The sequence below is a fragment of the Myotis yumanensis genome, unplaced genomic scaffold (assembly GCF_028538775.1).
Source record: "Myotis yumanensis isolate MYYU_CA2020_CCGP unplaced genomic scaffold, mMyoYum1.0.hap1 SCAF_1, whole genome shotgun sequence".
In the NCBI taxonomy this organism is placed as follows: Eukaryota; Metazoa; Chordata; class Mammalia; order Chiroptera; family Vespertilionidae; genus Myotis; species Myotis yumanensis.
This window is the reverse complement of record NW_027223752.1, coordinates 100,044,252-100,065,785: the sequence shown is the minus strand read 5'-3', so window position 1 is coordinate 100,065,785 and position 21,534 is coordinate 100,044,252. Positions and strand designations below refer to the sequence as shown.

The 21,534-nt window shown below is 44.3% G+C and overlaps 1 non-coding gene and 1 pseudogene across 1 annotated transcript; both read left to right on the top strand.

Moving 5' to 3' along the window:
* The first annotated feature begins 561 nt into the window (after positions 1-561).
* LOC139010276 (protocadherin alpha-C1-like) lies at positions 562-5,025 on the top strand (annotated as a pseudogene).
* Positions 5,026-17,299: 12,274 nt separating this feature from the next.
* Positions 17,300-17,432, top strand: LOC139001395 (small nucleolar RNA SNORA61). Its single transcript, XR_011469989.1, has one exon. It is a non-coding gene; the product is annotated as a small nucleolar RNA SNORA61 (small nucleolar RNA).
* The last annotated feature ends 4,102 nt before the right edge of the window (positions 17,433-21,534 follow it).

Below are 21,534 nucleotides of genomic sequence, written 5' to 3'. Positions count from 1 at the left end.
GCCACAGCGGCTGCGAGGAGGGGCAGTGGCTCGGAGGGGAATGGGCAGCGCCTGGGAGTGGGAGGTGAATGGACAGCGCCTGGGAGCGGGAGGGGAAACCGGCTACAGCGCCCGGGAGCTGAGGGGAAACCCGCCAAGGCGCCTGGGAGCGGGAGGGGAAACCCGCCAAGGCGCCCGGGAGCTGAGGGGAAACCCTCCTGAGCGCCCGGGAGCTGAGGGGAAACCAGCCACAGCGCCCGGGAGCGGGAGGGGAAACCCACCACAGAGCCTGGGAGCGGGAGGGGAAACCCAGCAGGATTGGCTGGGAGCTGAGGGGAAACCCAGCAGGAGTGGCTGGGAGCAGGAGGGGAAACTGGCCACAGCCCTGTCACAGGGACAGGCATCCTCTGGAGCCAGGCCGCTTTGAGCCTGTAGGCCTGTGCATAGGCCCTGAGTGGCCGAAGTCCGGAATGTCCGGCCTATGCTTGCAGGTGCCAAGCGGCTGGGGTTGGAGTGGGAACATCCCTAGGACCCAGGCACTCCAAGCTGGCGCACACCCAAGCGGCCAGGAGGGGGGCGGGAATGTCCCCTGCAGCAAGTGAGCAGACAGCAGGGCCCTGCTTGCCACTGGCCGTGGCAGCGAGGGGCAAGCAGTGCCTTGCAGGGCCCCCACAGAGAGCAGACACCAGGGCCCTGCTTGCCCCTGCGGTGGCGAACCAGAGAGAAGACAGCAGGGCGCTGCTTGCCCCTGACCCCAGCGGCGAAGGACAGGCAAGCCCCTACAGAGAGCAGACACCAGGCCTACGGTGGCCTCAAGCAGGCAGGTCCGCAGAGAGCAGAGGACCATGGGGAGCAGGTCTAAGCCATCAGTAGGACATCCCCTGAGGGCTCCCAGATTGGAGAGGGTGCAGATCGGGCTGAGGGACCCCTCCTTCCCCGTGCACGAATTTCGTGCACCGGGCCCCTAGTGTTACTATAAAAACCTACTTAATTCATAAAATAGCTGGACTGTTGTACTAATAATATAATGGAATTTGACCACCCTTTATAATTGTTTCTATTAGAAAATGTTCCACGTCAGGCTGCCAGCAGTAGCAGACCCCTTGTAAGGGAAAACTGTTCCAGTATCTTCCCCCCTAAGTGGACTCTGGGAGGAGGTGGCATGAGGAAAGAGCTCTGGTGCCCAAGTGCTGCTGGGGCAGAGTTTGGGATGAGCAGACTGGAAGGCTGTCAGTTGGTGGAGAGAACCAAGAAGGGAAGGGCCTAGTGAACCAGTAGTGGAGACTGGAAATGGGACACTGCTTAGTGGGCCATAAACTGAGGGCTTCTGGTGGCTGTGCTTCCCAAGAGAGAACAGTAAGAATTTCAGTGTGGCCAGTTCTGGTGACAGGTCCAGAACAGGAGACAGGCCCTGATGGGAAAGTGGGAATGACATTGCTTATTTCTGTGCTCTGAGTGTCTGTTTTCATGAGAAGGGACCACTGGCATTCCTGGGTGACTGGGTGGTCTCCTTGATCATAGCCTCATGCTAAAGTATTGTTTTTACTCCCTCCGTAGGAGAGCCAGTTAGTTTCTTCAAAGAAAATGTTTTTGTTTTCTGGCTATAAACTTTATTCTTGGATAGTTTCTGTTAGTTGCATGCTGCTTATTAAGGAGAGCATTGGAATGGATGGATAGGTCACCATCACTGCAGAAAGAATTCAAATCAGGTGAAAGTTTATTTTGTGTAAACTACAGAAAGAACCAAGAAATAGCCTATTTGGACAGTTTTCTTTGGAAATTTAGGGAGAGTAAATATTTAAAATTTTATCAGTTAATATCCAGTGTTAAAATTTACACACATGGGAATCAGTGATAAAAAAAAAATGTGTATATACCCTCTTAAAATTAAGCTTTGAAAAAATTGAGTAGAGCAAATTCAAATTTATCTTTAGGGTAGAAATGATCTTTTAGTTAACCTATTTGTAGTACCTGAATTTTTAAAATCAGTTCTACATATCAATTACATAAGTGTTTGATTTTTTAAATGAAAATTTCTGATGCCTGGCTACATAGGCTTCTCTGAAATCCTCATGTTCTTTTAGAATTTCCTTGCTTTCTATTGTGTTTTTATTCTTCTTTTCCTTCCACACAAGTTCCAAGGAATGGTTTAGACAAAAGAGCCATTTGTCTTCATTGCTTTCTGTCTTTACGTTTTGTAGCTTTTATTTTAAGGTTCTTGGTAGGTGGCACATTTAGGAGGTCAAAGTGAACCAATCTCATCCTTTAGCTATTTGACTCAGGGCTAGTATTTAACCTCGGGTTACACATCTGCCATGGGGCCTGTGTAGTCCCCGCGTGTAGAGCCCCCAGTGCTTTCAGAGGTTTGATTGCTGTGCAAGGAGAGGACACAGTTTCAGGTGGGATTACGGAAAACTAGTTAGCCTCTGTCTTCTGTGTGACCACCTAAGGACAAAACTAGGTCGAAAGGAGGTCCACGCCAGAGTTTCTGTCAGTACAGCTACCTAGTAATTCCAGATCTGAAATGCATTCCCCTTATTCATACAAAAGAAATTAAAATATGGGATGATTGGCTGCCCAGGACCGAAAATGTCCATGGAAAAACAGAAACCAAAGCTAACCTTGTGAGTAAGCAGCCTCAGTATACTAAAAATTAATGCATTTCAGATCTGCTTAAGAGATGGATGAAAGTTACATCATAAAGACCCGGGGTTCCTCAGAGTCCCGCGCCTTCAGGGGGCCCTGTGGGAGACCCCTGGGTCCGTGCCTTGGGGACTGACAGCTGCCGAGAGAAACCCAGCTGAGCTTAGCCCAGTTACAGTTCTCAGGCAGAGGCTGTGGAGGCTAAGACCGGGGTGGCCTCGGGGCGTTGTCCTAGGAAACACCGATTAAGGGTAGATGTGTTGGGTTTTCGGAGAATCTTCCTGCCTGCCCGGCTCCCGCTGCCAGGCCTCCAGGCGAGATCCCAGCCCGCTAGGAACGGAGGCGGCGCTTCCCAAGCCCGGACAGTTACCTCGTCTCTGCATCCCTAGGTGGCGCTGCGCTCCTCTGCCAGACGGCTGCCTAGCCTCTGGTCCAGCAGGCCGATCTCCCCACCCCCAACGCCCCCACCCCCGCCAGCCCCGGGAGATCCCGGTATTCAGAGGGGGCGTCCCGGGTCTCTGCCCTCTAGCGGGCAGCAGCGGCTAGCTGGCCTTGCTCTTTACCACGGCTCCTGCTCTCCGGGAGTTTGGAGCATGGTCGGGGTGTGGACGGTGCGGGCCTTTGTGGGTGTCCTGCAGCTCTGCCGCGGGGCAGCTGGAATACTCAGTGTTGGAGGAGACCCAGCGGGGCAGAGCCGTAGCAACAGTCACCTTGGACTGAGGATGTCAGCTGGTGCTCTGTCCTTGCGGAACTTTCGCTTCCTTTTCAGCCACGACCAGCCCCTACTTCAGGTGGAGATGGCCAGTGGTAGCTTGGTGGTCCGAGAGCCCGCGGACCGCAAAGCTGCTTGCGTCTTGACCCGCCGGTGCAAAAGGACCCGCTGGAACCACATCAGATGCGCGTTCACATTCTGGATACCAACAACTCACCTCACTTCCCTGCCAGCGCTGCAGCTGCGCATCCCCAAGTTCCTGGTGCCTGGGGCCCGCTTTCCTCTCCCTAATGCCCAAGATGCCAACCAGAGAAGCAACGGGGTGCTAAGCTACCGCCTGAGTCCCAGCCAGCACTTTCGCCTGCACCTGGGGCTGCGGGTGGGCCGCAGCGAGTAGCCGGAATTGGTTGGAGAAAGCTCTGGATCCCGAGAAGCGCGCCACCCACCGGCTGGCGCTCATCCATCGGGAATGCGGGGCGGACCACGAGCTCTGGTGGACACAGACCACGATGCACCTGCATTTGAGCGCACAGTTTATGGCGCAGAGGTGCCAGAGAATGTACCGGAGGGGATTGAGTCATTCGAGTTCAGGCCTCGGACCTGGCTGAAGGCCCCAGTGGGGAAATCCGGAACTCAGTAAACAATAGCACACAAGCAAAGCTGCGAAACCACTCTCAAGTGCACCCTAGAAATGGGGAGGTGCGGGGAGCTGCTTTGCTAGATCCTCCTGAAACTGTTGGAGGCATCCATCCAGGCGAGAGACCAAGTGCCTTCTGTCTTGCCAGCACCGCCAAACTGCTGGTGGGAGTGGCTGACATGAACGATCGTGCCCCCGAGGTGCACCTGCTGACTCTACAGGCCACTTTCCAAGGACACCGCCCTGACACAATGATTTCTCTCCTTGGGGACGAGGACTTCGGTCCCAATGGAAAGGTCATTTGTAGCATGTCCAATAGAGGCCCTTTTAAGCTGAAGGCTTCGTTTGACAATTACTACAGTTTACTAACCTATGGCTCCCTGAACTGGGAGCAGGTCAGCGAATGGCGGGTCCTGATCACCGCCTTAGGTGGTGGCTCGACCGGCTTAGCACTCACAGGCAGTATATCCAGCTTTCCTCAACCTCAACAGGAACTTTTTCATGTCTAAAAACATGTTTCTGGAACCTAAGGCCCGTGTTTGCCCATGACCCGGACCAGGGGAAGAATGGCCTTGTCTTGTATGAACTGTTGCATATTATCTCTGAAGGGCACACAGCCTCTAGCTTGGTGGTAGAAGAATCATCCAGTGGGGCTATCGCTGCCAAAACTTCCTTTGACTTTCAGCAGCTCAAGGGGTTTCACTTTCATGTGGAAGCCCATTATGGTGGAACTCCTCTCAGAAGTGCAGCTGTGGCCATGAACTTGTTTGTGGTAGATGGGAAGGACAATGTTCCTGTCATCTTGTTTCCCTTGCCCAGGAATGGCTCTGTCCCTGTGGAAATTGTGCTCTGTTCTACCAGAACTGGACACTTGGTTACAAAAGTGGTAGCAGGGGAGGCAGATAGTGGCTCCTTTCATATCTCTCAGGCTCCTGACTGTAGCCTTTTCCGAATCTCAGCCAATATGGTAAAGCTCCATCAGTTCTTTCCACAGATGCAGTTAAACAGAGGGGCACTTCATTACAGGTGAAATTTGCAGTGAATGCAAATTAAAATGGAATTAATTTTAAGGGAGAAAATGGTGCACAAAATATTAACATTTTAGGTATCAAAACAATGCATAAACTCTCACCATTTATTTCTTTTATTACTCAGATGAGAATATGAGTAATGTCCATGAAGTTTTGGAGTCAAGAATTATTTGAGAAACACATTTTGACTAGATTAGAAAAGAATATATAAGTGATAGGAAAACCAATGGACCTGAAGTTAGAAGGAAAACTATTTAAAAGGAAAAAAATAACTAATAATGAAGAAAAATGTCCCCCGGGACTAAAATTTTAAACTTATATAAGTGATAAAGTAACAAAGCTATAATGTTCATTACATGCAGGAATATTGTGGCACCCCATTCATCCAGTTAAGCAATCTTTTTCCATCATTGTTGATCACTTTTTAGGTAGTCCATTCTCTGCTAACAACTTTTGGGGCTGGATATTTCCTTATATATAAAAAATATATAATGCATAAAAACATGGGTGAAGTAACTTTCATCAAGCTGGAGTATTTGTAAGTCACACAGGCATTTATTATTTATTTATTCCTATCCTATTGCATATTAACCCAATCTTGATTCTTTAGAAAAAAAATGCTTGTCATTGTGTTCACTGAATGCCTTAATAATAATAACAGAATTCTAGAAATAAAATACTTATTGCTTGAATTTTATAAAACAAAAATCCTTTGAAATGGGTCTAATTTTATCAATTCAACTATGTGCCTGAGTCATACAGAATCATGTTAATGCATACTTGTTTATATTTTGTTCAAATTCTAAGCTCTTCTGGCTTATTTTAGTTTACAATCTATTTTAACATAGTTTACAATACTCAAATCTGAGTTTAAGAAATTTAGAGAAACATTCATATCTGTATCTCTCCTACTGACAATATTTAACAGATATAAACAAAATTGGCACACTGTACAACAAGCAGAAAGCATGTGTCTCATGTCAATTTTTTCATTAAAATTCTTAATGGGCAATTTTATTTTTTAGTTTGTTATCTAAGATAGTACTTCTGAGATATAAATTTCTACTTAACATTTAAAGTTAAGTGCATTGGAAAATTTTTTAGATAATAAGTATTTTTGTAGCAAAATGCACAACAGTGTACAACTGACTTTGTTAAATATTCCACATGAAAATTATAGTTTGATCATAGCAATCTTATATCAATGTATTGTTCTTCTGGAATTAAAGCAGTTTCTTTTGCCAGGATATATAGTGTGTATACAGTGTTATTTATTAACTAGAGGCCCGGTGCACAAAAATTTGTGCACTCTGGGGGTCCCTCAGCCTGGCCTATGCCCTCTTGCAGTCTGGGACCCCTCAGAGGATGTCCACCTGCTGGCTTAGGCCCGCTCCCTGGGGGATCAAGCCCAAGATGGCAGTCAGACATCCCTCTAGCAGCCCGGCAGCCCTCAGGGGTCCACTTGCCAGTGGGAAGCAGGCCTAAGCTGCAGTTGGACATCCTTAGCGCTGCTGAGGAGGTGGGAGAGGCTCCCACCACCACTGCGGTACTGGCAGCCATCAGCCTGGCTTGTGGCTGAGCAGAGCTCCCCCTGTGGGAGCGCACTGACCACCAGGGGGCAGCTCCTGCATTGAGCATCTGCCCCCTGGTGGTCAGTGTGTGTCATAATGACCAGTCATTCCCAATCGTTCTGCTGTTAGGGTCAATTTGCATATTACCCTTTTATTATATAGGAGAGAGGCCTGATGCACGGGTGGGGGCCGACTGATTTGCCCTGAAGGGTGTCCCGGATCAGGGTGGGGGTCCCACTGGGGTGCCTGGCCAGTCTGGGTGAGGGGCTGAGGGCTGTTTTCAGGCTGGCCAAGCCTCCTGGAGACAGAAGCTCCCAGCCTCTCCTTTTTTTCTTTTTTTTTATTCTGGGATTTATTTACCTTCTATAATTGAAACTTTTTTGCTGTGAGTGGAGCTCAGGGCCACAGCAAGCGGGAAGCTTGGCTTCCTCCATCACTGGGGCAACCAAGCCTCCTGCTTGCTCCAGCTCTGTGGCTGCCTGCCACCATCTTGGTTGGGTTAATTTGCATATAGTAGATTGGTTGGTGGGCGTAGCTTTAGGCGTAGCAAAGGTATGGTCAATTTGCATGTTTGTCTTTTATTAGTGTAGACTAGTGGCCTGGTGCACAAAAATTTGTGCACTCGGGGGCGGAGGGGAGTGTCCCTCAGCCCGGCCTGCACCCTCTCCAATCTGGGACCCCTGGAAGGATGTCCTACTGCTGGTTTACAGGGATCGGGCCTAAACTGGCAGTCAGACATCCCTCTCACAATCTGGGACTGCTGGCTCCTAACCACTCACCTGCCTGCCTGCCTGATTGCCCCTAACCACTCTGCCTACCAGCCTGCTTGCCCCCAACTTCACCCCGCCACTAGCCTACTCGCCCCCAAATGCCCCCCCCGCCAGCCTGATCACCCCCAACTGCCCCCTGTACCAGTGTGTTCACCCCAACTACCCCCCCCCGCCAGCTTGCTTGCCCCTAACTGCCCCCACCTGCTGGCCTGCTTGCCTCCAACTGCCCCCCTGCTGGCCTGCTTGCCCCTAACTGCCCCCACCCCCTACTTGCCTGCTTGCCCCCATTGTCCCCCTGCTGGCCTGCTCACTCCAAGTGGCTCCATATTCTATTCCATTTGTGTCCTTTCCATCCCTAAGTTAATGTCATGTCCTTAATATGTGGTTATGAGATGTCTCTGTAACTGAGCTGGGAAACCTTTCACGTTTCTCTTTCCTTTCCTTTCATCTCAGGATAACTGAGCTCTGAGGTTTGTGTGGGACCAAAAGCCCTGGGAATACAATGCTGAGCCCTCTGAACTCATTTTATTCTTTATTGTATTATTTGATTCCTGGGGCTGAATTAAACATGAAAACAGAAGAAAATATACCCTTAGATATAGAATCTGAGTCATTACCTGGAGATTTCTGTGGGAGTTAACACTGAGGCATGAGACACCTGTGTTTATTGGTCAGTTTCCTCAACTATAGAACGAAGGTTGATCCTGCCCCTCGGATCCTATGGAGGTTGGATATGATGCATCCAGAGGGATTAACTGGCAGCTCTGAGAATAAGATCAGAAGTCAACAGACACTTGTTTCCTTTACCCAGACAGAGTTAGAAAAACACAACTCCTTTTATCACAACAGCAGCAAGGGCCATGCCTGTGGGAGGAGGAGCAGGGAACCAGGGCTTCCCCCTTGATCCTTCCCCGCCCTCCCTCTCTCTATCCCTGCACTGGTCCAGCTGCTATGCTATGGTGGAAGCCCTCAACTCAGGCTCTGGCCCCACCCATGTCACAGAGAGGAGCATGAGCAGTTTCTTGCAGACACAGAAGCAGCTGTGGAGTAGGGAGGTGGCGGTTATTCCCCTGAGCAGGCGCTGAAGTCCTTGTTGAAGTCTCCACTCCGGAGCCTGCGAGTCCAAGTTCTGGGAGGCTGCACAGTGGAGGCACCACATTCCTTTCAGTAGAAACTGAAGATTGATAGGAGCCTGCCAGCTGAGGGGAAGGACCAGGAGGTCTGCCTTGTGCCCATTCCCAATCCACAGTCCCGCTTTGCTGGTCGAGCCTCCTGAGCCCAATGCCCATGGCTGGGGCACACACGGGGCGGGATGCACACAGGGCGCCCCCCCCCCCCCCGCCATTCCCGCATTCCGTCTGAGCCCCGCGCCCTTGGCCGAGGCTGCACACGGAGCAGGATACACATGGGGTGGGGCCCTCGCCATCGCCTCGTTCCCTCTGAGCCCCCCCCCCCCCCCCCCCGCTGATGGCCTGGCCACACACGTTACAGGCCGCACAGGGGGCGGGGGCCCCCACCATCACCTCCTTCCATCTGAGCCCCAGGGCCACCTTTGCCCTGCCACCTGGCTCTTAGCTGCCACCTGGGTTTCTGATCACCGAGTGACAGGGGGCTTCTTCCATCTTTCCCCTTTCACCTCCCAGCATTGCGCCTATGTATGCAAATTAACCGCCATCTTTCTTGGCAGTTAATTTGCATATTGTCCTGATTAGCCAATGGGAAGTGTAGCGGAGGTACGGTTCATTACCCTTTTTGTCTTTTATTAGATAGGATTGTTGACCCTATTACAGATGTCCCCCTTTCCCCCTGTCTTTACCCACCTTCTTCAATTCTGATGTTAGTTATTGTCACCTCTCGTTTTTCCTAATATATTTGCTCTGTATTTTATTGATTTCTGCTCTTAACTTTATTTCCAACTTTATAGTTCCTTTGTATACAATTTGCTATTTGTTTTCTAGCTTCTTGTTTAGCTTACTGATTTTCAAGTTTTGTTGTTTCTAATGTATGGATTTAAAGCTGAAAATTTTCCACTTAAGCATGATATTAGCTGCTTCACACAAACCTTATTTTTAAAAATTTTAACTGAAGTAAATGCACATAAAGATTCACATATCATAAGTGTATAACAGGGTTCAAAACCAACACAATCATGTAACCACTACAGAGGTACAGAAGAGCAATAGTAGCACCTCCAAACTCCCTTGATCCTCCCCTATCATTGCTCCCCTCTGAAATATAACCATTATCATGAGTTCCAACACTATAAAAATAGAATCATATAGTATGATTATGTTTTTCTGTCTGAATCCTTTCACTCAATATTATACATATGACATTCATTTAGGCTGTTGTGTATAGATATGATTCATTCATTAAATTGCTATATACTAGTATTGCATTGTATGAATATACCACAATTTATTTACCCATTTTTCTGTTGATGGACATTATGTCACTTATTTTTTGCTATTACAAACAGTTCTGCTATGAATATTTTTCTCATGTCTCTTGGCACACATTTCTACTGCATATGTAGCTAGTAGTGGAAATTGCTTGGTTATTAGGTGTATGGTCAGCTTTAATGCTGCCAACAGTTTCACAAATAGTTGTTCCAATTTACTCTCCCAGTATTTGAGAGTCCCCATTATTTTACATTTTTGTAATACTTAGCATTACCTACCTTTAAAATTTTCATTCTTACAGTGGTGTGTACTAGTATCTCATTGTTTTTTAGTTCTAGATTTGTATTATTTTTTCATGCAATGTAATAATTGAATACTGAACAGTCTACATAAGTGATATTGAAATGCTAACACCATTCATCCCTTCCACTATATACTTTATAAAAGTCAGGTTTATTGGTTGTTTGGGAAATATTGGTTCACAGAGCTATGCAGATCTTCTAAATATAGACACATGTTATTATACAATAACAAAAAAAATCACATTTGTCAACACCACTGATCTCATGAGTCTTTTAGTATTGAGAAACAGCAAGCTCACAGTGGTAGACACAAGTTTTCCAAAATTATAATTCTCATTCAAAATCTTACATGTTATCATTCACAGCAAATACTGTCAGTTGTTTTTCTTGCAATGACAGACTCATTTAATTTATTTTTTTAAATATATTTTATTGATTTTTTACAGAGGAAGGGAGAGGGACAGAGAGTCAGAAACATCAATGAGAGAGAAACATTGATCAGCTGCCTCCTGCACACCCCCTACTGGGGATGTGCCCGCAACCACAGTACATGCCCCTGACCAGAATCGAACCTGGGACCCTTCAGTCCGCAGGCCTACGCTCTATCCACTGAGCCAAACCGGTTAGGGCTCATTTAATTTATTTTAAAGATAATGTCTGCTTTCTGGTATTACAAATATCCAGGTTCATTTTGTAAATTTTCTGTCTCAGACCTGGAATCAACTAGTCTCCAAGGACCCTTCACTTCCTTTTTTTGGGAGATGATATTTAGAGATATAATCTGGACAATCGGTGGGCTTATTGCTACAGGGTTCAATTAGTGTTTCTAGGTATCCTCAGTTACTGTGCATTTTTAAAAAGATTTAGGCATCACAAGTTCAATACTAATATTTCCAAGTTCAGCACTATAAGGTTTTTACTTATTTCATCAATCTTCCAAAACAAAACTGGTTTTCATTTACATCAACATAATTACTCATTCGTTACTGCCATACTACTCAAACAATAGACTTAGAAAACAATACCAGCACCTCACCAACAATATGATTACAGTAACAGTTTTCTATTTTTGCCATTCTTTTCATTTGTAGGGTATATCTCACTAGGCACTCACAGTGCAAATTATTGTATTTTAAAGTATCTTGGAATAGTTTATCTCTGTGTAGTTAAGCCACACACTACATTCAGAGTTAGGTTCATTTGTTTCAAGTTCCTTTCAAAGTTAGGACTTGCTTTTTTTTTTTTTTTACTTTTTTAAAAAAATTCTTTATTAGTTAAGGTATTACAAATGTGTCCTTATCCCCCCATTAACCCCCATCCTCCCCCGCCCCCTCATGCTCTCATCCCCCTGTTGTCCATGTCCATTGGTTTGGCTTATATGCATGTATACAAGTCCTTTGAGGACTTGCTTTTTAAAATTTAATTTTAATAGTTATGTGAAATGTTTACATGGTTCCAAAATAAATTTATAAAAGGAAAAATATTTAGAGAAGTCTAGCATCTACTATCCCTGCTCCTCCACTCTAGTCCTCTCCTCTTATAGGTCATCATATTTTATGATTTATCCTTTCACTATTTCTGTTTTAATGTAAGTATATATATAAAATATAAGCAAATATATGTGTCTATCTTCTGCTTTTAAGCTATTTTAACATACATTACACATTTTTCTCCACTTTGATTCTTCATTTAAAAATATAAACTGATGATTATTCTACAGTGGTATATAGAAATATTCCCTATTTCTTAATTATATTTTTTGATTAACAGAAACCCCTGGTATTAATAAGATCTAATTTATCAATATTCTCTTTTCTACTTAGTACCCTTTCTATCTTTGTAAGAAACATGCAGCCTACTTTAAAGTCATGAATATATGATCTTATATTATTTTATAGAACACTAGGGGCCCAGTGCATGAATTTGTGCACCTTGAAAGGAACTGTGGGCTGAGAGACTGCTGTGGGCACAGGGGTGGGTCTCGGTCCATCCTCTGCACCCCCACCCAGCCCTTCCCGCTACAACCCCCAGTCCCCTGTCTGCCAGCAGCAGGTGCTAGCAGCAGCTACTGCCCTGATCACCCCTCAGGAGCAGGGGGAGGTGGAGAAGCCCTCAGGGGTGATCGGGGCTGGCAGCTGCTACTCACTTCTACTGTTGGTGCTGAGCAATTGGGACTGGCACTGGGCACTGGCAGCGGGTGCAAGTGGCGGTTCTGGCACTGGCTGCAGGTGCAAGCGGGGCCGGTACCAGCAGTGGGTGCAAGCAGCGGATGTAAGCTGGACCATCGCTGGCAGCGTTGCAAGAGGTGGCTGCCGGCCCCAATCGCCCCTCAGGAGCAGGAGGAGGTGGAGAAGCCCTGGGGTGATCAGAGTCAGCAGCTGCCACTTTCACTGCTGATGGCGCGGAGCTTTTGGGGCAGGTGCGAGTGGGACTGGCAGTGGCTCTGGCACCAGCAGTGGGTGTGAGCGGCAGCTGCCGGCCCCAATCACCCCTCAGGAGCAGGGGGAGGTGGAGAAGCCCTGAGGGGAGATCAGGGCCGGCAGCTGCCTCTCACACCCGCTGATGGCACAGAGCAATTGGGGCTGGCACCAGGTGCCAGAGGCGGGTGCAAGTGGCAGCTCCAGTATCAGCAGCGAGTGTGAGCAGGGCTGGTGCCAGCAGCAGGTGCAAGCACCTGGTGGGACTGTGGCGTGTGGAAGCAAAGAATTTTCAGTAACCATCAGAGGCTCGCCCCGATGACAGCAACCAGTGCCCAGCCTTAGTCTGGTGCCCCCGCTCACCTGCTCCACCATCCGGCTGCGACTGATGCCCACCATGTTCCACACTCTGCTGCCTGCTGCTGATGCCCTCCATGTTCTGTGCGCATTCCCTGGTGTTCAGCACACAGCATAGTGACTGGTTGTTTGGTTATTCGGCTGTTCGGTTGTTCCGCTGTTAGGTCTATTTGCATATTAGGGTTTTATATATATAGATTACTGTCCAGTAGAGAACTTTCTTATATATTGAAAATTTTCTATATCTGCATATATAGGACATACTGAGCACTTAAAATGTGGCTAGTTGAAACTGTACTAAATTTTTAATGTTACTATTTTAATTAATTTAAGCTTAAATTGAAATAGCCATATCTGATTATTGGTTGCCATAGTTCCTGCAGATTTCTTGTTTTAACTTACACATTTAGATTCTCAAATCCATCTGAAATTTTTATTCGTTCTTGTATAATGTACGAGCTGAGATTCATTTTTTTCCATGTAGAAATCCAGTTTGATTTTCTACATACACAGCACCATTTAATAAAAAGACCATCTTTTGCTCACTGCTTTGTCCTGCTACCTTTGTCATAATCCAAGTGACTGTTTCTCAATTCTGAATTCTGCTGCAGTGGTTTATTTACTTTTTTTTTTAGTCCCTCATGTTACTGTCAGCGACTATTATTTTCTTTTTTTAATCTTTGTTGTTGATGGCATTACAGATGTCCCCCTTTCTCACTCCCTCCCACCCCATTGCCTCCCTCCACCCAGTTCCTGCCCCACCCCATGCCTTCACCACCCTACTGTCTGTGTCCATAGATAAGATCTTTGGTTAATCTCTTCCCGCCCTTCCTTCCCACTTCCCTCTGAGATTCCTCAGTCTGTTCCATGCTTCCATGCCTCTGATTCTGTTTTATTCACCAGTTTATTTTGTTCATTTATTTTTATTTTTTTAATTAAATCTTTATTGTTCAGATTATTACATTAGTTCTTTTTTCTCACCATAACTCCCCTCCACCCAGTTCCCACCCCACCCTCCGCCCTCACTCCCCACCCACTGTCCTAATCCATAGGTGCACGATTATTGTCCAATCTCTTCCCTCACCCCCCACACCCCTTTCCCCCCTCAAGAATAGTCAGTTCATTCCCTTTCTATGTCCCTGATTCTATTACAATCCCCAGTTCATACTGTTCATCAGATTATTTATTCACTTGATTTTTAGATTCACTTGTTGATAGATGTGTATTTGTTGTTCATAATTTGTATCTTTACCTTTTTCTTCTTCTTCCTCTTCTTAAAGGATACCTTTCAGCATTTCATATAATACTGGTTTGGTGGTGATGAACTCCTTTAGCTTTTTCTTATCTGTGAAGCTCTTTATCTGGCCTTCACTTCTGAATGATAGCTTTGCTGGATAAAGTAGTCTTGGTTGTAGGTTCTTGGTATTCATCACTTTGAATATTTCCTGCCACTTCCTTCTGGCCTTCAAAGTTTCTGTTGAGAAATCAGCTGACAGTCATATGGGTATTCCCTTTTGGTAACTGATTTTCTTTCTCTTGCTGCTTTTAGGATTCTCTCTTTGTCTTTTGCTCTTGGCATTTTAATTATGATGTATCTTGGTGTGGTCCTCTTTGGATTCCTTTTGTTTGGGCTTCTCTGTGCTTCCTGGACTTGGAAGTCTATTTCTTTCACCAGGTAGGGGAAGTTTTCTGTCATTATTTCTTCAAATAGGTTTTCAATATCTTGCTCTCTCTCTTCTTCTGGCACCCCTATAATTCGGATGTTGGTACGCTTGAAGCTGTCCCAGAGGCTCCTTACACTATCTTCATATTTTTAGATTCTTTTTTCATTTTGCTTTTCCGGTTGGGTGTTTTTGCTTCTTCGTATTTCAAATCTTTGACTTGATTCTTGCGATCCTCTGGTCTGCTGTTGGGAGTCTGTATAATATTCTTTATTTCAGTCAGTGTATGCTTAATTTCTAGTTGGTTCTTTATCACAACATCCAGGGTTTCACCAGTCTTCTTGAAGATCTCACTACATTTATCGGTGATCTCACCAGTCTTCTTGAAGATCTCACTACATTTATTGGCGGTCTCACCAGTCTTTTCGAGGGCCTTATTAAATTTATCGGCAGCTTCTAGACAGTTCTTTAAAGACCTTAAAAGTGTGCTTTTGAACTCTATATCCAGCAGTTTGCTTTCCTCCAATTCTGTCATTTGTGTCCTGTTTCTTTGTCTCGGCATTTTTTATGCTTCGCTGTGTCGATAGAGTGCCTTTCTGTGCTAAGTGTCCCAATTACCTGAGGTAGACACTCTTGGTGCACCCCCTTGTGGGCTTTGTGCACAGTCTTGTTGTGGTTAAGCCTTGATTGTTGTAGTTATCACTGTGAGGAATTGACCTCCAAGCCAATTGGCTGTGAGAATCAGCTGTGTCTGCAGTGGGAGAACTTCTGTGCTGGAGACACCCCTCTGGGGCTAGACTTGCTTCGATGGGGCTTTGGTGCTCACTGAGTCTGCCCCCTGAGTGTGTCTTTTATGGTTCCACGGAGCTGCAAACTGGATGGTCCCACTCTGACCTCTGGGCTTCCTGGCTCCTGGATCTCTAGGGAGGTGCTAATCTAGCCTTTGCCTGAGGCTATCCAGCAAAAGCCTCCCTGCAGGGCTTGGGCGGGGCGGGTCCCACGGGATCAACAGGGCGGGGTTAGCAATTATGGCTGCTCTCAGTCTTGCCCTCAGAGGCTCTGCTTCTCAGTGTCCCAGTAATCGCTGCAAGCCCCTCGGAGAGAAAGCTGCCCTAGGGTTCTGAGCGATGCCAGACAGTCCCGCTTCTCCCGTATGAGTCTGGGTCCCTAGAGACTCGCCCGGAACTGGAGCTCAGAGCCTGGGACTCCCTCCCGATTGAAAACGACAACCGCGCCCTCAGCCACCAGCCCGCTCCACATGCACCTCCGCACCTTAGTATTTTACTTCCGCACTGCGCCTCCTCTGAGTCTCGATATGCTTTTCTCTTTCCTTCTAGTTGTAGAATTTCCACTCAGCCAGCCTTCCTGTGGTTCTGGATGATGTATGTTCCGTCTTTTAGTTGTATTTTTGAAGTGGTTGTGCGAGGCAGCAATCTCCGGTGTTTATCTATGCCACCATCTTGGTTTCTTTTCTCTCTCTCTCTCTCTCTCATCATTGATGTTTCTATCTCTCCCTCTCCCTTCCTCTCTAAAATCAATAAAGATATATTTTTAAAAAAGAATTCTGCTTTAATAACATTCTTGGGGTTGTTACAGCCTGTCTTGGTTGGTTATCTGCAGGTTGCCTGTCTTAGCAGTTCACCCATTTTGAAGCTCAGGTCTCTGTGCGCCTCCTCCTTTCCCCACCCAGTTCTATATTGAGTTTTAGATTCAATTGTTGATAGATATGTATTTGTTGCCATTTTATTGTTCATATTTTTATCTCTCCTTCCTCCTCCTCCTCCTCCTCCTCCTCCTCCTCCTCCTCCTTCTTCTTCATGAATAATGCCCTTCAACATTTCATATAACTTTGGTTTGGTGGTGATGAACTCTAGCTTTTTCTTGTTTATGAAGCTGTGTTAAATACAGTAGCTTTTAATATGCATTGATATACAATTGTGTAAATTCTCCCACTTTGTTCTTCAGCTTCAAGATTAATTTAGCTCTTTGTGCCCCTTTATATTTGTATAGATGTTGTAGAATTAGTTTGTCAATTTGTAGCAAAAAAATAAAACCCTCTAATTTTAATTGGCATTACGTTAAATCTGTAGAAAATACAGGGCATTTTGACATAGTTTATTTGAATTTTTATCAACTATAGAAAATATAGAGTTTATTGGCATAATGACAATATGTCCATAAACGTCTCTTACATTAACATGGTATATTCTTCCACTTATTTTATTTATTTTCATTCAATTTTTTTACTGGTTTAGGTATTTGTTATGTATTTACTATACTATACTCTTTTTTAAGCTTTAAATTTATCTTTATTGTTGAAAGTATTACAGATGTTCCCCTTTTTCCTCTTTCAATGTTTGTGTGTGTGAGTGTGTATGTGTGTGTGTGTAGAAATATTGTACAACTTTCATAGATATTTTTTATTCTGGTACTATTTAAATTTTTTCATTTTACTTTTTTTGTTATTGCTGGCATATAGATATAAAACTGGTTTTGATGTTAACTTTGTATACAGTGTCCTTGCTAAATTTATTTTAAAATCTCACATTTTTATATTATTTTATGTTTTCTACATGTATTGTCATGTCATCTCCACATAGTATTAGTGTTATTTATGTACTTTGTAGTCATATAGTGGTTTTTTGTTTTATAGTTTTGTGGCATTTTTTTTAGCTGAAATGATAATGGGTAGTCTTTTCTTATTCCTGTTCTCAGAAAGTTTTTAATATTTAATATGAATACATTATTTGATTTTTTTTTCAGAGACCCTTTGTCAGGTTAAGACTGACTACTAAGCACTCAAGAAAAGAAAATGGAACCCTCCAGTTCCCTTTTCCATCTGATTTGAACACCACTCTTGGAGTTCGTAAAAGGAGAAAAAATAATACTGAAGCTGGCCTCTCAGTGCTTATCGTCTGCTCTATAGGATGTGGGCTAGTTTAAAACAAGCTAAAAAAAAAAGATGGAAGCCAGAAAACAACAAAATGACATCTTTAAAGGGCTTAAAGAGAACATTTGCAAACCTAGAATTTTATACACGGAAAAAATATTCTTCAAAAAAGAAAGTAAATAAAAATATTTTCAAATGAACCCAAACTGAGTAAACCCATCTCAAATAGATCTGCAGTGAGGGAAATAGTAAGAGATTCTTTAGGTATGTGAAAAATATTTTCAGGTAGAAGCATAGAAATTAGGAAGGCAAGGTGGGAGGGAGGCTGGGAGGGAAGGAGGAAGAGAAGGAAAGAAAGAGGGGAGAAAGAAGGGAAGAAAAGAAATAAAGGAAGCAAAAGAGATAATATATTTAATGAATAAAACAACAGCAATAATGCATAGAATTTAAAATATAAAAAGAACTGAAATATATGAGAACAATAACAAAAATATGGAGATAGGTAAATAGAATTAAGAGATTTTGAGGCTATTGTGCCCTGGCCGGTTTGGCTTAGTGGATAGATCGTTGACCTGCGGACTAAAGGGTCCCAGGTTAAATTCCGGCCAAGGGCATATGCTTGGGTTGTGGGCTCCATCCCCCCCAGTAGGGGGCGTGCAGGAGGCAGCCAATCAATGATACTCTCTCATCATTGATGTTTCTATCTCTATCTCCCTTCCTCTCTGAAACCAAATATATATATATATATATATATATATATATATATATATATATATATATATTTTTTAAAGGCCATTGTATTGTCCTGGAAGTGGTAAAGTAAAAATTTATGTTAGACTTTAATATAACACGTTAGAATGCATATTTTATCTTCTAGGGTAATCCATTTAAAATATTAAAAGAATGTGTAATTGCCCTGGCTGGGTGGCTCAGTTGGTTGGAACATTGTGGGAATACAAAAAAAAAGGTTGTGGGTTCAATTCCCAGGCAGGGCACATACCTAGGTTGTGGGTTCAATCCCGGTTGGGGTCTGAGGCAATTGATCGATGTTTCTCTCTCACATTGATGTTTCTATGTTTCTCTCTCTCTCTTCCTTTCTCTCTAAAATCAATTTTTAAAAAACCATATCCTCGGGTGAGGATTGAAAAACAAAAAAGATTGTGTAACCAATACATTAATAACGAAGAGACAGTAGGATAAATATATACTTAGTTAATCTAAAAGAAGATAAGGGGAAAGGGCAAAGAAATTAGAACATATGGAATTTTAAAAGAAGTAAGATGACAGATTTAAATCCAAGTATATCACTCATTACATTAAATGTAAACAGACTAAACCCTCCAATTAACAAACATGGTCTGGCTGGTTAGGTATTCAACAACCATATCTCATTTATTTGACACACCTTTATTAAAAGGTTTAAAGTAAAAGAATGGAAAGAGATACCATGCAAACACAGATGAAAAAGAAACTGGAAGCTAGCTATAAAATATCACTTATAGTAGGCCTTAAGATAAGAAAACCATTGGATATAAATAGGACATTACCTAATGATAAAAGAGTCAATTCATCTGGACAAAACAATTGTAAATTTCAGTGCATTAATACCATCTTTAATTACATATAGCAAAAATGGCCGAGCTCTAAGGAGAAATTGAGAAATTCATAACCAGAATGGGAAATTTTAGAGAGAGAACAAGGAGACAAAAAAAATCAATAAGGATATAGAAGATTTAAATATTAAGGCTAATAAACAAGTGTGTAGGTATAAAATCACCCAACAACTGCAGACTACAAACATTTTTTAAATGCTTAATGGTACATTGACCAAAATTAAACATAATATGGGCCATATAGAAAGTCTCAATAATTCCATCACAAATTTTTTTAAAATATACTTTATTGATTTTTTACAGAGAGGAAAGGAGAGGGATAGAGAGTTAGAAACATCAATGAGAGAGAAACATCGATCAGCTACCTCATGCGCACCCCCTACTAGGGATGTGCCTGCAACCTAGGTACATGCCCTTGACCGGAATCAAACCCAGGACCCTTCAGTCCACAGGCCGATGCTCTATCCACTGAGCCAAACAGATTAGGGCCATCACAAATTTTTATATGTAATATTTTCTTTATCAAGGATTCAACACATTTTCTAATTTCCTTTGTAATATCTTATTTGATCCATAGGCTATTCAGAAATATGTTTTTTTTTCAATATCCAAACACAGAGGTATTAAAAAATAGAGATAATCTATAATATTTTGGTTATAGATATCTAGTTATGTCTCACTGTCTTCAAATCATATCTAGTATGATTTTAATTCTTTGATATTTGTTGAAATTTTCTTTGCAGCCCATTATAGTCATTTTCTAAAAAACTTTTTGTTTGTTGAATTATAATATACATATAGAAAAGTGCACACACTGTAAATTACAGGTGGATAAATGTTCACACATTGAACACACCTACTGGTATGTAACTAGCACACAGATCAAGACACAGAACATTGTCAGAACACCAGAAGTTCCAGTCACATCCCCCAAGTGTGATCACTATTCTAGATTCTAATAGCCTTGATTAGTTTGGCTGTTTTTACACTTTACATATATGGAATTATACAGCATATATATTTTTGTTTTGTCATCTTTTTCTCAATGTGATTATTGGTGAGATTCATCCATATTGTTGTGGATAGCTGCATATCACTCATTCTCATTGTATAATATTTCAGGCTGTGAATGGTCCATTTTGTAATGTGCATGTTCATGAAAAGGCAGTATTCTGAAATTCTGTAGTAGTGGTCTGTATATGTGTTAAGTTGTTTGCTACTTGTTCCTCAAATATTATCTACTAAAGGCCCAGTGCACAAAAATTTGTGCACTTGGGGGGGGTCCCTCAGCCCGGCCTGTGCCCATTTGCAGTCCAGGACCCCTTGGGGGATGTCCACCTGTTGACTTAGGCCCACTCCCTGGGGGATCAGGCCTAAGCCTGCAGTCAGACATCCTTCTGGCAGCCAGGGAGCCCTCAGGGGATGTCTGACTAAAGGCTTAGGCCCCCAAGGGATCGGGCCTAAACCATTAGTTGGACATTCTTAGTGCGGCCACAGAGGTGGGAGAGGCTCCTGCCACCATCTCTGCGCTGGCCAGCCATGAGCCAGCTTCTGGCTGAGTGGCACTCCCCATATGGAAGTGCACTGACCACCAGGGGGCAGCTCCTGCATTGAGCATTTGCCCCCTGGTGGCCAGTGTGCATCATAGCAACTGGCCATTCTGCCGTTCAGTCAATTTGCATATTAGCCTTTTATTATTATTACTAGGGGCCCGGTGCACAAAAATTTGTGCACTGGGGAGGGGGTTCCCTCAGCCCAGTTTGCCCCCTATCACATACTGGGAGCCCTAGGGGATGTCCTACTACCTGCTCCCTGCTCCCCTTGGGGAGCGGGCCTAAGCCACAGTCTGGCCTCCCTTTGTGGGAGTCGACCGGGCTGATCAGGGGAAGGCACCAGCCCCATCACCGCACTGTTGCAGCCACTGCCAGTCACCACAGCCACCAAGGTGTTTTCATCAACACGGACTCCAGTCCCTTTACCATGAAAAAATGACAACTTACTTTAGGCATTTTCAAGAAGTGTCTTTCATAGGATATGACATTTCTTTCTTTATCCTCACCTGGGGATATTTTTCCATTGATTTTTAGAGAATGTGGAAGAGAAAGGGAAAGACAGAGAGAAACATCAAAGTGAGAGGAACACTTTGATTGGTTGCCTCCTGCATGAGCCCTGACCTGGGCTGGAGCCAGGGAGGAACCTGCAACCTAGGTACATGCCCTTGGTCAGAATTGAACCCAGAATCTGCGTTGGGCAGGCCGAGGCATTATCCACTGAGCCAAACTGGCTAGGACAGGATATGACGTTTCTTAACCCTCCAGCAGCAGACCTTCATTTTTTTCTCCAGGAGTGTGGTAAAAAAAAACAACCCTAGATCACTTTTTGGACTCTTATTACCAAAGTTACTAAGAATATTACCAGTGGCATACAGGGAGCTTAGCCAATGAGCGGTCAGAAAAGGTGTTTCCTCTGTAGTTCACACCAATTGCTGGTTTGGCCCCTGCCCAGGCCTAACGCCTCTGGCAAGTCATTAGCCCTGGGCCAGGGCACCC